General features: G+C 35.0%; 1 protein-coding gene and 1 long non-coding RNA gene across 2 annotated transcripts in view; both read left to right on the plus strand.

Annotated features, from left to right (window-relative positions):
- The window catches only part of LOC141428253 (uncharacterized), a 67,675-nt gene extending 65,977 nt beyond the window's left edge, over positions 1-1,698 (plus strand). Inside the window, exon 3 of the long non-coding RNA XR_012451410.1 lies at positions 1,521-1,698. This is a non-coding gene — a long non-coding RNA (uncharacterized lncRNA). The remainder of the gene's footprint in view (positions 1-1,520) is intronic.
- Positions 1-15,536, plus strand: part of Rbp6 (RNA-binding protein 6) — a 622,038-nt gene that overhangs the window by 98,252 nt on the left and 508,250 nt on the right.

A 15,536-nucleotide genomic window follows, 5' to 3' on the forward strand; every position in this document is an offset into this window, starting at 1 on the left:
TTAACGTATTAACGGCAAAAACACATAAAGTAGGTAACGTAAACAAGATTTTTTGTAGTGATAACATTATTTAGTGACCGAACAACTGCGACTCATGTGTAACAAGCTCACAAAAAAAGGCAAACAACTATCTGATGCAGTGCTAAATTAGTCCGGGGCATTACAAACGCTTCTCTAAAGTTCGTCAACAATTCGCAAATAGCCACACGGACTTTTCCTGCGGCATGTGAAATAGTTAGCCGGGTTCAGCGGTCCATTGAAAAGAATAATGTTAAAATTTGTAACGGAACAAGTAGACTTTTGAAATAGAAAACTCGTTTTAAATATTATAATTTGAATTCGTTTTCCCAGTCACATGCGTCAGCGGGCGTTAGCCTAGTTGGCCGGTGGCGCGCCTGTCATGTGACTGCCACTAATGCTTCTGATTCTCTAATGTAATGTCTAAAACTGATTGCCTTTACTCGAGACAGAAATAATATCGAGTTGGCCGATAGACATTTACTCGATTTACATGCGAAATTTGATTAAATTTACATATTTGCTGACTGACACCATGGTGAATTGCACACTGTTCACTATAAACACAAGCTAACAATGTCAATTGTAATAATAAAAGGTAAAGTTTTACTAATAAAAAGTTAAATAATTATAAAGAACTTTTTTCGCATTCCGCATATTGCCTCTACTATAAATATCTCTTAATATAAAGTGGGGTTAGCACAGGTTAAGCAGACAAGAAATATATTTTTTCTGATGCCACTGACATGTTATCATCTAGGGATCGCCGTGACGATTCCGAAAATATTATAGCCAACACTTGCTACGCTGTTTATTTTTTTTCCGTGTTTTTCCACTAAATATTTCCGTCTCTTGTGATTTATGAAATACAAGATAAATTTATTGTAGCGTTTGTGACTATGAATAAATCTGCGTGCATTATCGGGTAGGAGAAGTTTTCTTTAAACAGTTTATATTTTTAAATGCTACTGATCACTATGATTGCTTCATATGGACCATTATGAATGCTTCCATCAATCATTTAAAAAATCTAATTTATGATTTTTTGACGCACCTATATGTCGTGTCGGATGCATGCCGCTCTAATGAATGGCGGGCCTTAGAAGAAAGTGAACGAACCTTATCAAACGCAGTAAATAACATTATGAAATTTAAATACTGAAATGTACAATGAAGGGCTTGGGTGTTGGTTGCGCGGTTGAGCGGTTGAGCGCCGAGCGGCTCAGATGCGTCTCATTATGTCGAGGAGCGTGTGATAAACGAGCGTATTGGAAAACGCCTTGGCACGCCCTGCACGTCACGATGACGGGATATAAATGAGTTTTATATTGTCTGTTCGCACCTAAGCCTATCTCTCAAGTCTCTTAGATAACTGATCAGGAACCGAACGTCTAAGTCATTTTTTTTCTCATTCACGACAAGACCAAATTAGACGAGTGGTTGAAATGTTTGGCTAGTTTCCAGCGCCATAAATTAACGCGTACTTTTTTTCTTATTTTCAGGTAAATCACTGAAAGACGTCTCTGGGCGAGGGAGCTTCTCGATGGTCGTGGCTCGCGGCGTGACTAGGGCACGTGACGCTGCGGCATTGTCATTAGGTGTAAATGACAAGTTGAAATGTTTTGCGAACGTTAAGCTTTCATACTGAACAAGACATGGGAAATAAATGATCGTATCCAGTCGTAGCATTTTCATTTTTGTCTTTTTGTATCAGATATTTCATAGATAACATTACTTAAAACATGATTAAATTTAATTTAAGTGTCAAAATTCTTTTTTTTTTATGCAATAGTAAATTTAGTCAGAATTTGAATTAGATATAAACGAGCCAAGGTAAGTAAAACTACCATTATATGAGCAATAACAGATTCTCTAGTCAAGCAGCTACAAAACTATAGGCAACGATGGCGCGGCTGAAGTGGTTTTGGCAAGCAGTTCGCCCTCTGCTCAGCTTAATCACGGTGCACCTTAACCGGGCTTAAGCTCGAGTACGAGTCGAGCAAAACTCGTAATGAGTCGGAACCGATGAGCACGCCTTAACGTCGTTTTACGTGCTCAAGCACTGTTAATAGCGAGATTCGGCTTCGCTGAATTTTCATATTAAAATGTAGTTGTACGAGTGCTATGCAGTTTTAAAACTTGTTATGCTCATGTGAGGTTAAGGTTTTAAAGGAATTATTATTTTATTTGACTAGGTGATACATACTGTGCAAATTTAGTGATTTCATTAACAGGCGGTTCTTAGTTTTTTTACTTTTTTTTAGCAAGAATATTCAGATTTTTTCAACAGTTGACATTTGATTTTAATAAGATTTTTTTTTAAATGATACAAGTCCTTCTTTTAACTGTACTTTGTGTTCATTGTTGTGCATTGTACCTACCTACTTTCATTGTCATCCAAACTAAGAACAAATTATTTGTACCAAATTACATGTCAATCCATCAACTAAAAGTGAGTGAAACATGACCTCAACAAAAATATAAACAAACATTACAAATTAAATAAAACTGGCAAAGCTTAGTAAATGATAACAGTATTTTAATGGAGATAAATATGGAAGGATATGAAAGGAACATGAAAGGCCGTAGCTGGATAAGGGCCCGGAACAATATCTGCCCTTAAGCTATTTCGACTTGATATTTGTATATAGTTTACTAACAATTAGTACACATAACGCACAAAATATTAATATAAAAAAGTTCCGAAGTAAAACGGTAGTAATAAAAATAAAAAAACTTCTAAACTAATCCTAGTTCTACAACTGTAGATGTATAGATGACTAGAAAAATAACTACGGACCATTGATTTTTATGAAATAAATCACTAAGTTAAAATTTCATAACAAAAAAACCTAATTGAAAGCTACCGCCCTAAATTAAATGAATTGCAACACAAATAATTAATTAAATTAAATATTGGAATGGAACTTTGTCAAAATTGAAAAATACTCAAGTAGGTCAGATCAGAACAATTTTATTACAGACTCAAATAATAGGTTCATCTATCTACCACAAAATTAAAAAGAGGACCTCTAAATATTTTTTATTACTATAAAGGAGTTTGAATGGTTAGGTTAGTTTGTATTCTGTACATGTAATATTTTGTCTTGAATTAATGTACAACCGTCAATAATAACTTATGAAGAACATGAATTAGTTGATTACCAGATGACGCATGGCGGGCGTTCAGTCAAGGTGGATGCTTCATAATAATATTAATTACGCGTAAATTTGCAAACATCGTAGCGCCAAACCATACTAGTATTTACTATTTATGAAACTGTTATTTTTTATATTGTAGTAAGAATAGGAATTATTAATATTGTAAATGGTCATGAAATCCAATTTAACATTAAAAATAAAGACTCAAGTATTTTTTTCATGTTGCTGTCTTTTTGTGTGTAAGTATCTTTTATTTGTTTACGTATAAAAGGTAATTGAAGTCAAAAATAATCAAATTAAGTTAATATTTATTACTTTTATACTACTTGGAAAACAGTTCTGATTCTGAAACTGTGTTACGTAAGAATTCCGAGTGCAATCCAAGAAAGCTTTAGAAACGCTTATTGTTCCACCAAATAATTTAATCATTAAACTTTCTTTCTAAACTCATTCTGAAAGACTAGAACATCAAATGTTCTATGCTTTTAAAAACTACCTTCCGTACCTTTTCCATGCCCTTCATGCTACCTATACGTACTATCAAGATAATTCCCCTGATACGTTCTTCGCAGTCCAGTTCTATCTGAGTAGGTGTGGATAGTTCATTGCAAACAAAGAAGCCAATTTGCAAGTAGTGCAGTCACGTAGCGTGCTGCGTCCCGTCGAACGGCGATCAACAGGCGTCGAAATTTGAAAATTACCACCCATTTGAAGCAATAAATCTGTGGAGCTGTCGCTCGCAAGTGGCGACCGTTCGCGATTGTAGATTGATTCGTTGATTGAAGAGCCCCATTCGTTTCAGCCTGCACGAACCGGCATAGTCTTAATTGCCATCGGAGATTGGTGTACCGGTGCCATATTGTTTTCAGTCAATACGTATCTTGCTCGGGCTAATCATGTTGAGTTGTAATCAGCGTTGTGCAGGTGAAGGTAGATTTGAACGAGTTACTATTTCAATCTAACGGCGTATACCTGTCAATGAACCTACACGAAAGACTATCTCTCTCTTACCTAGGTACAAGCGATAATAAGTTTCGATATAGTTTTTAGTTTATAGTTTTTTAGCAAATACGGTTCTTAATTACTTCACAGATCTTTTAGCTACATGGCAGTGCCGGTAATAATTTTTTATGATGAAATTTTACTACTGATTTGTCTAACTCCTATAGCAATATCAGCTCAGCTAACCGAATATTAACATCAGCAAACGAACGAAATCGCAAAAGAAACTAACGCCAGCCAGGAAACAAACCAAATCAAAAGAACGTAAAATTAAACTAATGAATGACGTTAGAGACAAAAACAGTTAGACTATCGAGTTTTAAGCAATTTTTGGACAGGCAAAAGCTTTGACGTGAGTGAGCGAGGCACATTGAATTAGTTGATTTAACTTCAGTGTGTGGACGTGCCGAGGGCACCAACTGCAAGCGATAGACTTGGTTACTAAACGTTTAGTACATGTACCATTTTACCTACACTATTAACTAGTACGTAGCAGTTCCGCACAGCAGTATCTAAAAAAAGAATAGCCCTTCATAACACCCCAAGTCCCTCAAGAATAAAATAAGTGCTAAATATGGAATTTTTGCACTGCGACGAAAGTATGTCAGGCAGTTTTTTTTATCGTAATCACTGACGTAGGATTGTTTATTCTATTTAATGTTGAAATAAAACTAAACGCACAAAATAACTATCTGTAAATCCAAAAACACTCCTGGAATATATTTTACTAATCGAAAATTAATTCACAGGGTGGCGCCGATGAATCTGCTTTCGCAAAGAGAAATCAAAATTTTATCTGAATCAGTCAGAGGCTTCAGCATTTTTGGCAAAATTATATGTCGGTGAACTAAATAAATAATTTTTCGCTTTACTTTGACTTTACGAAAAACGGAGTAGGTACGTATCAAATTGTAATTCAATTATCTCAGACATCGTTAACTTTACAGGTTTGTTGTATAAACTTAACCTAAACCAATTTGTATTACATGATCGAAAAAGTTCGTCTACTGAATAGTTTATTATTGTATAATATATCAAATGACCACTATGTATTTCATTCAACTTTTTACTCTGTATCAATGACATGTTCCCCATCTGCTTGTCAGCGATCTAAGTTCCCGTAGTTTCCCAACGTAGTGTCAAGGAGTTGATCACCGCTTGGAGTGGGCAGATGTGCTCAGCTAGGCATTGTCGCTCTCAACCCCATCTTGTGACCCAGTTTGCTGACTTCACATTTTAGTAGCTCTATACGGTTTTATTTGGGAAATCAAGAGGCCGATTTTCAACTTCCCCCGGGAAGTGTTATTTGAGAATGATGAAAATTCGTGCTATGTGTTTGAAAACGAATGGATCAGGGCCATTCAAAAATTACATGACATATTGCTGATTTATTAATAAAATGATTGCGATTTTATAATAATAAACATGACACGGGAAAAAGGTCAAAAATTTGCATAATTGGTGTGGCGTAGGTAGTTTTGAAAATTTACCCCTTGAATAAATTTTCTCAACCCTAGCGGTAATTTAGCATCAAAGATCACATTTGCGTGTATTAGAAATTGTACTGACTCACATTGGTGCAGGTATAGAAGACGGTGCGTGTGAATGTCAAATGTGTCTTTTTTATTGGACGTTCGACGCCCAGAAGAGCATCCTAGGTAAAGAACCACCCCTTACTGGCGAGGGTGGTTGAGACGTGTTCCGTGTGCAAGTGGCCGGAGGCCGTCCTATTCTGTTCGATGCCACTTAAAAATTCTTTGGCAGGTAAAAAGCCGAGCTATCATCGTCTCGCGGCTGAACTTACTTTGCGTCACATTGTGGACGAGCGGTTGTTTTTAACCCCGACGCAAAAAGAAGGGTGTTATAAGTTTGACCGCTATGAGTGTCTATGTGTGTGTCTGTCTTGGTGTCTGTCTGTGGCACCGTAGCTCTTAAACGGGTAGGCCGATTTGAAACCGGTTTTTTTTTAAATTTGAAATCAGGTTTTTTAGCGATGGTTCTAAGACATGTTTCATCAAAATCGGTTCAGCCATTTTTGAGATATTAAACTTTGAAGTGACCAAGTCGGGGGTTTTCCAACTTTTTGTTGGTTAGGTTATATGTACAGTCAGCTTCAAAAGTAGCTACCTATACAATTTTGAACTTTGTCGTTTTACAGCCACGTACTAAACGCCATGCAAGATTGTCAATGTGTCAAAGCGACAGAGTAAAAAAGTGGTCCGCTGCTTTTGATGCTGACTGTACGAGTATCCAGGAGACTAACTAGAGGGCTGGAGTGTTTATCGAAGTCTATGTTTCATTAGATACAGCGCATTGATTAAGAAAATAAGTACAATTTTTGCATTCCGCATTGTTATTGTTTTCCATGGATGAGATAGAATATTATAGGTAAATAATAAATGCCACAAGAGTTGTGAATATTCGCGAAGTCAAAAATTAATTCGTTATTAAACATAGTTTTCGATTTTTTTTAACAGAAGCTTAAATGCTGTTAGCTGTTTAAGCCGGTGTTGCCATACAATTTAATATTTGTTTTATTTTATTTTAAATTTTTATTTTAAGTTAGTTTTTAGATAAGGTCCTCACTGAAAATCAGCGCCACGGCTTGCCGTGGCATTATGCTGAGTGGGGACCTGTTTAGCGTCATGTATGTCTTTATTTGTTCTATGTTTGTTCCTATGTTTGTTTTTTATGGCGTTAAATAAATGTATTTTCTTTCTTTCTTTCTTTCTTTCTTAAATGATTTCAAGAGGGAATTAATTCGTTATTAAACATAGTTTTCGATTTTTTTTTAACAGAAGCTTAAAACGATTTCAAGAGTGAATTAAATTATTAGTAACCTCTAAATAAGTTTTATAAAGTAAAAAAAAACATCTTAAAAATATACAATACATAAGTATAACTAAACTAACAGTAAACTATAAAATCGTCTTGAAAAAGTAAAAAAAACACTGCACTAGATAAAGTAACGTAAAGGTTAAACAATGTTTGAACTGTAACGGAGCAATCTCTTACAGTTGTAATTAAGCCCGCTAACCCTTCGCTCACTCATTTTATTTAATAATCGGCAGCCTAGATATGGGTCGCTCTTGACCTCCGACCCAGACTATGTTTGCCCAACGTATTTACATATACCTACTGTAAGAGAGCTCGTCGATTTAAAGGGCCCTCCTATTGTTCTCTGTTTAAAATGGAGTGATATTTCTCAGCGAACGCATTTATTACGTAGTTGAAATTGAGGAAGTATAATTCATTTTGTTCAAACATAGTTCTTGTTTTCATTTTAAAATTGGAATGCGAGACATTATTCTTTTTTGCAATGTTTTTCTAAATACCTAATTTATGCGAAAATATGTATAAAACCGGCCAAGTGCGAGTCGGATTCGTAAATATAAATTTCTAGGTATGTCAAAATATGTATAGTATGCTTTAATCGGTATATCTGTTAGTGTTAGGAGAGCCCTGCTTTTAAGATTAGGGAATTTCGAAGGATTAACTAAATCGCACAATTCAAATAAGTATCCGTATATTCAAATATTTCACTTCGGCAAACTACAATTTAATTTCTGGGTAAGGAAAAATAATACCTTGATTTAGTTTTTAATGTTTACAAAGTAAGCAATCGTAAAGAAAACCACAACGGCTTATTAATCTGCCTATTAGCTTTAGAAATTCATATCATAACAATGCTTATCTTACCTACAGGTTGATTGCAAAATTGCCGTCATTACCTAACCTTAACCTAACAACGGTAATTTGAAAAGTCAATAAAAGTCAATAAGGATGCAATAGCGTGACACTGCCACATCAATACAACCGCCACGCTCTTATATAATTTGCTTTTATTTTTACCCAATTTCAGACCATATAAGTGCATTTTCAGTACAAAGTTGGGCTTTTTCAATTAGGTAAGTTAAGTTGTGCCGGGAAACAGTAATTGAATATTTGTAAAATAAAATGTTTTATGAACTTAGAATAAAAGTAAATTGAGTTTCATATACCGGGTGTGGCCTGGTTAAATAATTAAAAAACAGCGATTTTTAAAAATAGTTTTTTAATTTTTATTGCACTTTTAAGTTTATTCGAAGAAGCAATGTAAAGCAAAATGCTTGATGTTTGTAGTTTGTAGCGTGACAGGCGACGTCAGTTGTGTTCTAGGATGGCGTACATTGATAGCAGTATTTAATTTGTATGAAAAATGGAAGATTCAAAGACTGCATTATTTTTTAAAGTCGCTGCACTAATGTTGTTCAGTTTGACGAGGAGGATCTGTTTTAATTTTTTGCTCGTATAACAGGCCACACCCGGTATAAGTTTTTTAACTGACTTCAAAAATTTTCAGTCATAACTGTACAGTTTCAGTACCTATCATGTAGTCAATAGTTAACCAATACCTTTTTAGGACTCCTTTTTTAGTCACAGTTATGAAATTGGCTTAATTTTTTTTCTTCTTGCTTTCTAAAAACTAAAATGATTAAACGTTTTTCCCGATTTTACTTGACTCGATCTCTCTTCGATCTTGTCAATCCACTGGTAGGCGCCACTTGAGATCGCATGATGTTTAGCCATTAATCTTTTAAATAGCATAGTGCACTCCAAGGCCCAAAGATACAGGCTCTGCCTAGTTTGGGGTCTGCCAGATATTACTTTGTATGTTGCTGATGTGTATGATTTTTGGAAATAAATTATTATTATTTAATTATTTTTAATTCCATTCTAACTTCTGTTTATTGTTCGGTCTACTTCGGTTAGTTTTAACATCTATAATGCTGGCTTTCATTTTAAAATAAACCAATGTGAAACACTCTTGAGATACCTACATCTTTCTTTCTTATTTTTGATATTGTTTGATATTTTTGACCCTAAAAACCAGATTAATTTTGCAAATTTTTATTTTTAGTTCCTTTAAAATGAGTAAATAGTATATTGAATTGAAAATAAGTGACGGCATTAAATATTGCCATATACTCGTAAAGTCTGTATGAAAATTGTGTTTTGACATTTCATAAAAAGTACGTCAGTTGATTGTTAGTGTCATTATTCCTGTTAAAGACATGATGTTGGCTACTTAGGTACTGCCATTCAATTTATTAAATACCTAAATGCTAATTATACGTCAAAATTCGTCTGGAACAGACGCTTATAGGTCAAAAATGCAGACTACCGAAGCTCAGTATGGCTAAATAATAGTACCTAGGTATTATTAATCTATTACAGGTGCTGTGGCGGAATAATGATAACACAATAATAATTTGAAGCGCATTAAAATCAAGATATCAATTAAAGAGCAACGGCGCGCTTTATAAACCTTTTAATTTGTAAATGTTAATTTCGTGGCATATTAATTTGTATTCGTGGATACAGAGTTGCTTAATATTTTCATAAAACGACAAATTTAATAAAGTGGCCGTCAACGTTGAATAATTCAGGCGCGCCGGGACGTTATACATTATTTATGATGATGAGATGTCGTAGGTAACATACGGCTATCTTTGGTCTGTGGTTTTGCATCTCGGGCACGTCGGCGGTATATTGAAAGGTGCCTGTGCTGGGCCACTTCGCACGAGAGCGTCCACCACGAGAGGGCTTGTCTTGCAACTATGTCGAAGATCCGCGGGCACTTTACGTCGGATTTGGGGACCAATTTGTGGGAAAAGTGGTAAAAATTGTGCTCTATTCGAAATTCGAGTTGAGTACATTTATTTGAGATATAATCGTCGTAACAAATTTTTACCAATTTCGAATGATATTTTTGAGTGATGCAATTGTAAAAATCGGCCCCGCAAATCAGAATTTGACCAGCGTTATGATCAATTGTATTTTTTTTAATGTGGGAAATAAGTAGGCAGGTCGTCTGATTGAAACCAAACACGCCCAATTATGCACCTGTATGAGTTGAATTATAAATACGGAATACGTTACCAGCCAATTTTAGGGCAGTACTTCAAAAAGAAAAGCAGAACTGTTAGAATCACTTTTTACCCCTCGCCTTTTTGTCTGGTCATTTGTTCGCTTAGCTAAGCATTTTTCATATCTTGAAAAAATTTAAACTAACAAAGTAACGTAATAAAAGGAATTTCAGTAAGTCAGTTCTAATCGCTATATATCGTTTCTTAAAAAAAATAAGAATTCCGCTTTTTAGATAACAGAACACGTTATCCGTGAATAGCTTTACCAGCAAATCAAAACTCCAGGAATTCAAAACACTCTCGTAAAAGATCAAGTCGATATTAGGTATACGAGTATAATTAAAACGTAAAAGTATCACAGGCTGGCTTATTATGGATCTTTGATTCATCCTGTGAACCCTTATTGTTTCGCCATGTCTGTCTGTCTGTCTGTCTGTCTGCCCGTCCGTCCGCGGCTTTGCTCAGGGACTATCAGTGCTAGAAAGCTGTAATTTTGCACGAATATGTATGTAAACTATGCCGACAAAATGGTACAATAAATATTTCAAAAAAATTTTTTTTCTCATCCAACCTTGTATTGTGGGGTATCGTTGGATAGGTCTTTTAAAACCATTAGGAGGTTGCTAAAACGATTTTTCGATTCAGTGATTTGTTTGCAAAATATTCAACTTGAAAGTGCAAATTTTCATTAAAATCGAGCGTCCCCCCCTCTAAAATCTAAACCGGTGGGCGGAAAATTTTGAACAAATTCTGAATGGTAGTAAGTATATCAAACTTTCAAGGAAAACTATAACGGCTAAGTTTGCTTGAGAATTATTAGTAGTTTAAGAGTAAATAGCAGCTAAGGTATAAAATATACCTAAACTTGTAAGATAGGTATAAAATACGAAATCCTTAGAAAAATATTACTTATTTTTTTCGTAATGGCTGCGTAACCCTATTTTGGGCGTGTCTGACACGCTCTCGGCCGGTTTTTTTAACTATTGTTTGTTGTTGTAATGACCATAGAAACACATTGTGTAAGTTTCAGTTGTATATCTATTATGGCTCTCTAGATACAGCCCTGTAACAGACAGACATACGGACAGAGAGACAGCGAAGCGACAGTAAATTAGGGTTCCGTTTGTCACCCTTCACGCACGGAACTCGCAACATGAAGTGTGAGCAGTAAGTATCCAACAGCAAAAATCGAAGACAATAAAGAAAGGATCGGAAATGTCCCAGAAGTCGGACTCAAGCACGAACAGGAAAACGATACGACACAGCAAGAAGTTTCCCTAGAACAAGAGTGTCTTGTTAACGTCGAAAACTTGTACAAAACGGATAAGTAGTTTTGCGCTAAACGGTGGTTTAAGCGAATTAGTGAAACGCTAACAGGCTCTTTATGCACGCCACAAAAATGGGAAAATTCTAAATACACAGATCAAAAAAGGCTTGGGATACTCATTATACCTAGACAAATTTGTCATTTTGACTCAATAGTTAATATGTACCTATATTGAAATTTTCAAAACTGTCTAGGGATAAAGCATATCCTTAAAAAGCCACTTTTGATGAGTAGGTATGTTTGTAAAATATAACTTCGGAAACGGAACTCATTGTAATAAAATGCTTTTTTTTTCAAATTAAATAATGGTGAACGTAATGCAGATGTAGATAAGGGAACCATTAGGGTAAAATATTATGGTGAACATAAAAATGTTTATCATTTTTCAAACAAAATTCTAACAATATAGCAACTTCCTTAAGACCTGAATATTCCATTATTTGGATGAAAGATACCAAAATACTCATAATACCATTAATCTAGATGACACGTTTCCCAAAAACACTCATGAAAGTATTTAAATTATTCAAAATTATAAAACCACCTTTGAGACTGAAAAATTTATTGACTCAAGCATAACTTAGCACATTATCACACAGACGTAGCTGCTCGACGTATGGCTCCGGAGCAGCAAATAAAAGTACTGTGGTATGATAACCGTGGGTTATACAGGCAAGTAATATTTTAGTATAATAACAATTTTTGTTGTGTCTGTTTTGTGCGACTTGCCGTAATTTCACTCTTCTGTGGCCCGGCGGAAGACCAGTGCTAGTTTTCAACCAGTGATATGCTGAGCCGGGACCTTTTTGTAACGGCAACACTACTTATGTATTTTTTCTAACCTGTGTACAGTGTCACTGCTGTTATACAAAAACGCTGTTATATGAATTATTTTTCTTTCGTTCTTTCTATGTTTAGATGTTAGTTTATTCAGGTTAAAGCAAGCCTAGTTTGACCCACTTGCAAATGTCGAATAGACTTGGATTTTGGTATATTATATTGTATTTTTGTAGGCTGGATGAGAATACAAGTAGAGTAAACAAAAAGCACAGTTAGCAAAAGCTTGTATTAAACATTTTCTGTGCAGAATAGTAACTAGTAGTAAGATGACACTAACCCAGATAATATATCAGAAATATTAGTTGATGTTTAACAAAGTTTATGACGAAAACTTATCTCAGAACACGCTAATTAAATTAGTACCAGTAAAGTGCTTTTACTGATTTGCTAAAAGGACAATTTGTTTTTTAAATCACACATCAAAAGCACGCCATTGTTTATTAACGAACGGTTAATTATGCGCAAGTATGATTTACTTCATAAGCTAACAAGTTTCCTGCATACTCGTAAGACATAAATTGCTCTAATAAATAAGAATGTTTGTTGTGCTTTTTAATTATAAGCTTTTACAAGACTTGCAACCTATGTTTAGGTTTGCAAATTGAATACCACCAACTTCCTATGGAAGGTTAGATGACAATACAAGTATAGACATCATGGTTTGAGGTTAGTGTGACTTAAATTAGAGTAGTCAACATTGAACTGAACACAGTTATTTTGTATTCAATCTACAATTATAAAATAATCTTACCATTTCGACAGTTTACAAACTAGGTAGACAAATTATACCGGGTGTGGCCTGTAATATGAGCAAATAATTAAAACATAGATCATTCTCCTCAAACTGAACAACATTAGTTCAGCGACTTTTAATAATTAGTTTAAAAAAAAAAAATATTACACTTTTAAATTTATTTGAAGAAGCAATGTAAAGCAAAATGCTTGATGTTTTTAGCGTGACAGGCGACGTCAGTTGGGTTCTAGGATGGCGTACATTGATAACAGTATTTAATTTGTGTGAAAAAGGGAAAATCTAAAGACTCCATTATTTTTAAAAGTCGCTGAACTAATGTTGTTCTGTTTGAGGAGAATGATCTATGTTTTCATTATTAGCTCATATTACAGGACCCACCCGGTATAATTTGTCTACCTAGTTTGTAAACTGTCGAAATGGTAAGATTATTTGGACGTAGAAGCAAACAGGAACCAACCTACACCTACCTCCAAAGTTTAGATAAGTATGAAACAAGTTAATAAAATGCACCTTATATCAACTCGATAGAGTGCATTTTAGTAACTTGTTGCATACTTATTTCAATTTTGGGGGGAGGTGCGGGTTCGTTCCTGTTTGCATAACTACGTCCATTTTATAATCGTCACACGATCGTTGTCATAACCCTCGCTCTCTTCTAATCTAAGTAGCTGCACTCTTGACAAAGTGGTCGTGGTCATCGAGGATCAGCGATGAACTTATAAATGAAGACGCTCTTGAGAAAATAGTGTAGTTGTTTCTTCCACACAGCAGTCCAGCGAGTCCGGAGTTGGCAATGGCAAGGGAATCCTGAGGCCTGATAGGTCTGGTTGACTCAGACGTGGAAACTTGTCCAGAGAACACAGTCGATATTACAATACTTACAATGACTCTTTATTAAACACTAACACATAGTACCTAAGCAGTATGGAAAACACAGGTAAATATGTAGAGATTTTGCAAGGTAAGCAATAGGCGGCCTAGATTAGTGATGTTAGTTATTAAGTAGTATAACTTAATCTGTACTAAGCTGTACTAAGAAATTCATCAACTTTTATATTGTCGAATTAAAAATATATATTATATATATATAAAGAGAGCATAACTCTTTAAGGCGTAGATAATTCGAATTTGAACCTCCAGGATATACTAAAACTAGTTTATATTTATCTATTATCGTTAAATCACGGCGCTATTGATGTAGATAAACGGTTTAAATAGGCAGATCATTATCATGCGCAATGTGCGCACGCATTCACATCTGTTAAGAATCAGACGCACAGTAGGTGCGTATTGTAATTTCATGTTCAGTAATACGAGTAAGTTCACTTTGTGAACAGCTGTGTATAGTTTCTGTTTATAGCTTGTGGTAAAGGATGAATGTACTATTTGCCGTTTTAGTAGCGTCAAATGTGGCAGGTCTACCTTCCTCAGTCAACATTACTAGGTCTAAATTCAGTCACTAAGGGTCTTGTACCTCAAAGGGAAAACAATGGAACCCTTATAGGATCACTATGTTGTCCGTCTGCCGTGATACTTTTTCTCAGAATCGAGGGTATTCTGACAGAACCGGATAAGTGCACAATATTTATTTATTTAACGGTTTGGCTAGATAAATAAAGCAGAAAAAATTGAGTACGTATGCTTATGTATGTAACTATTTAAAAAAAAATGTGCACTTATTCTGTTACGCCAGAATGCCGTCGAAAGGAGAGGAGGTATTAAGCTGAAATTAATATCAAATACCTCCCCCTACTACTCCTTGAAGCAGTGAAAAAATCAAAGTTCTAAGTCAACACAATTAAATGATACAGCCATTAAAAAGTATGTTTTCAAACCATTTGCTGTAACCTAAAGGGTATTAGGATACTTACTTCTATTTGTCAAAGGAACTTAAACTTTGACATAAAAAGGTCGCTCCCATTGCACAACTAATGAGAAAATAATTAAAATCTTATATTTTATATTTCTGTCTGCGTACATTTTACTTAGGAGGGGCTCTACTAACATTGGATAGATATATACAAATTTCTACGGAATCCTCGATGTGCACGACCGACCTGCACTTGGCCGGATTTTGTAGTCATAATTAAATATTGCTTGTAATTGGGAAGTATTCTATTGTTTTTAAATTATCTTCTTGTGTGTCAAAACTTGAAAAACGGGTGGACAACAAGTGAGGTAAGTGACAAAAGTTTCGTTATTTCTTCTTATGCACGGAACTCATAGAGGACTATAATTTACAAAGCAGTACGGGTAATACGTGTTCATACGAATGTGTTCGATGATTCTATATTTAAAGAGACAACAGCGACTCGCCCACACTTAAAAACGATCTGGACTAGACATTAAATTCAATCCTATGTTAGAATTATCAAATCAAATCTTATAATCTGCTAAAGTCACACCTGTTTATCTACATATGTAGATATGGTATAATTATATCATTTCTACGTATATACTAAGAAGCCACATTGACGCACTTCTGCGGCACCGCGTTAGAGCTAACGTTGGTTGTTTGACGCAA

Source organism: Choristoneura fumiferana, chromosome 5 (assembly GCF_025370935.1).
Source record: "Choristoneura fumiferana chromosome 5, NRCan_CFum_1, whole genome shotgun sequence".
NCBI lineage: Eukaryota > Metazoa > Arthropoda > Insecta > Lepidoptera > Tortricidae > Choristoneura > Choristoneura fumiferana.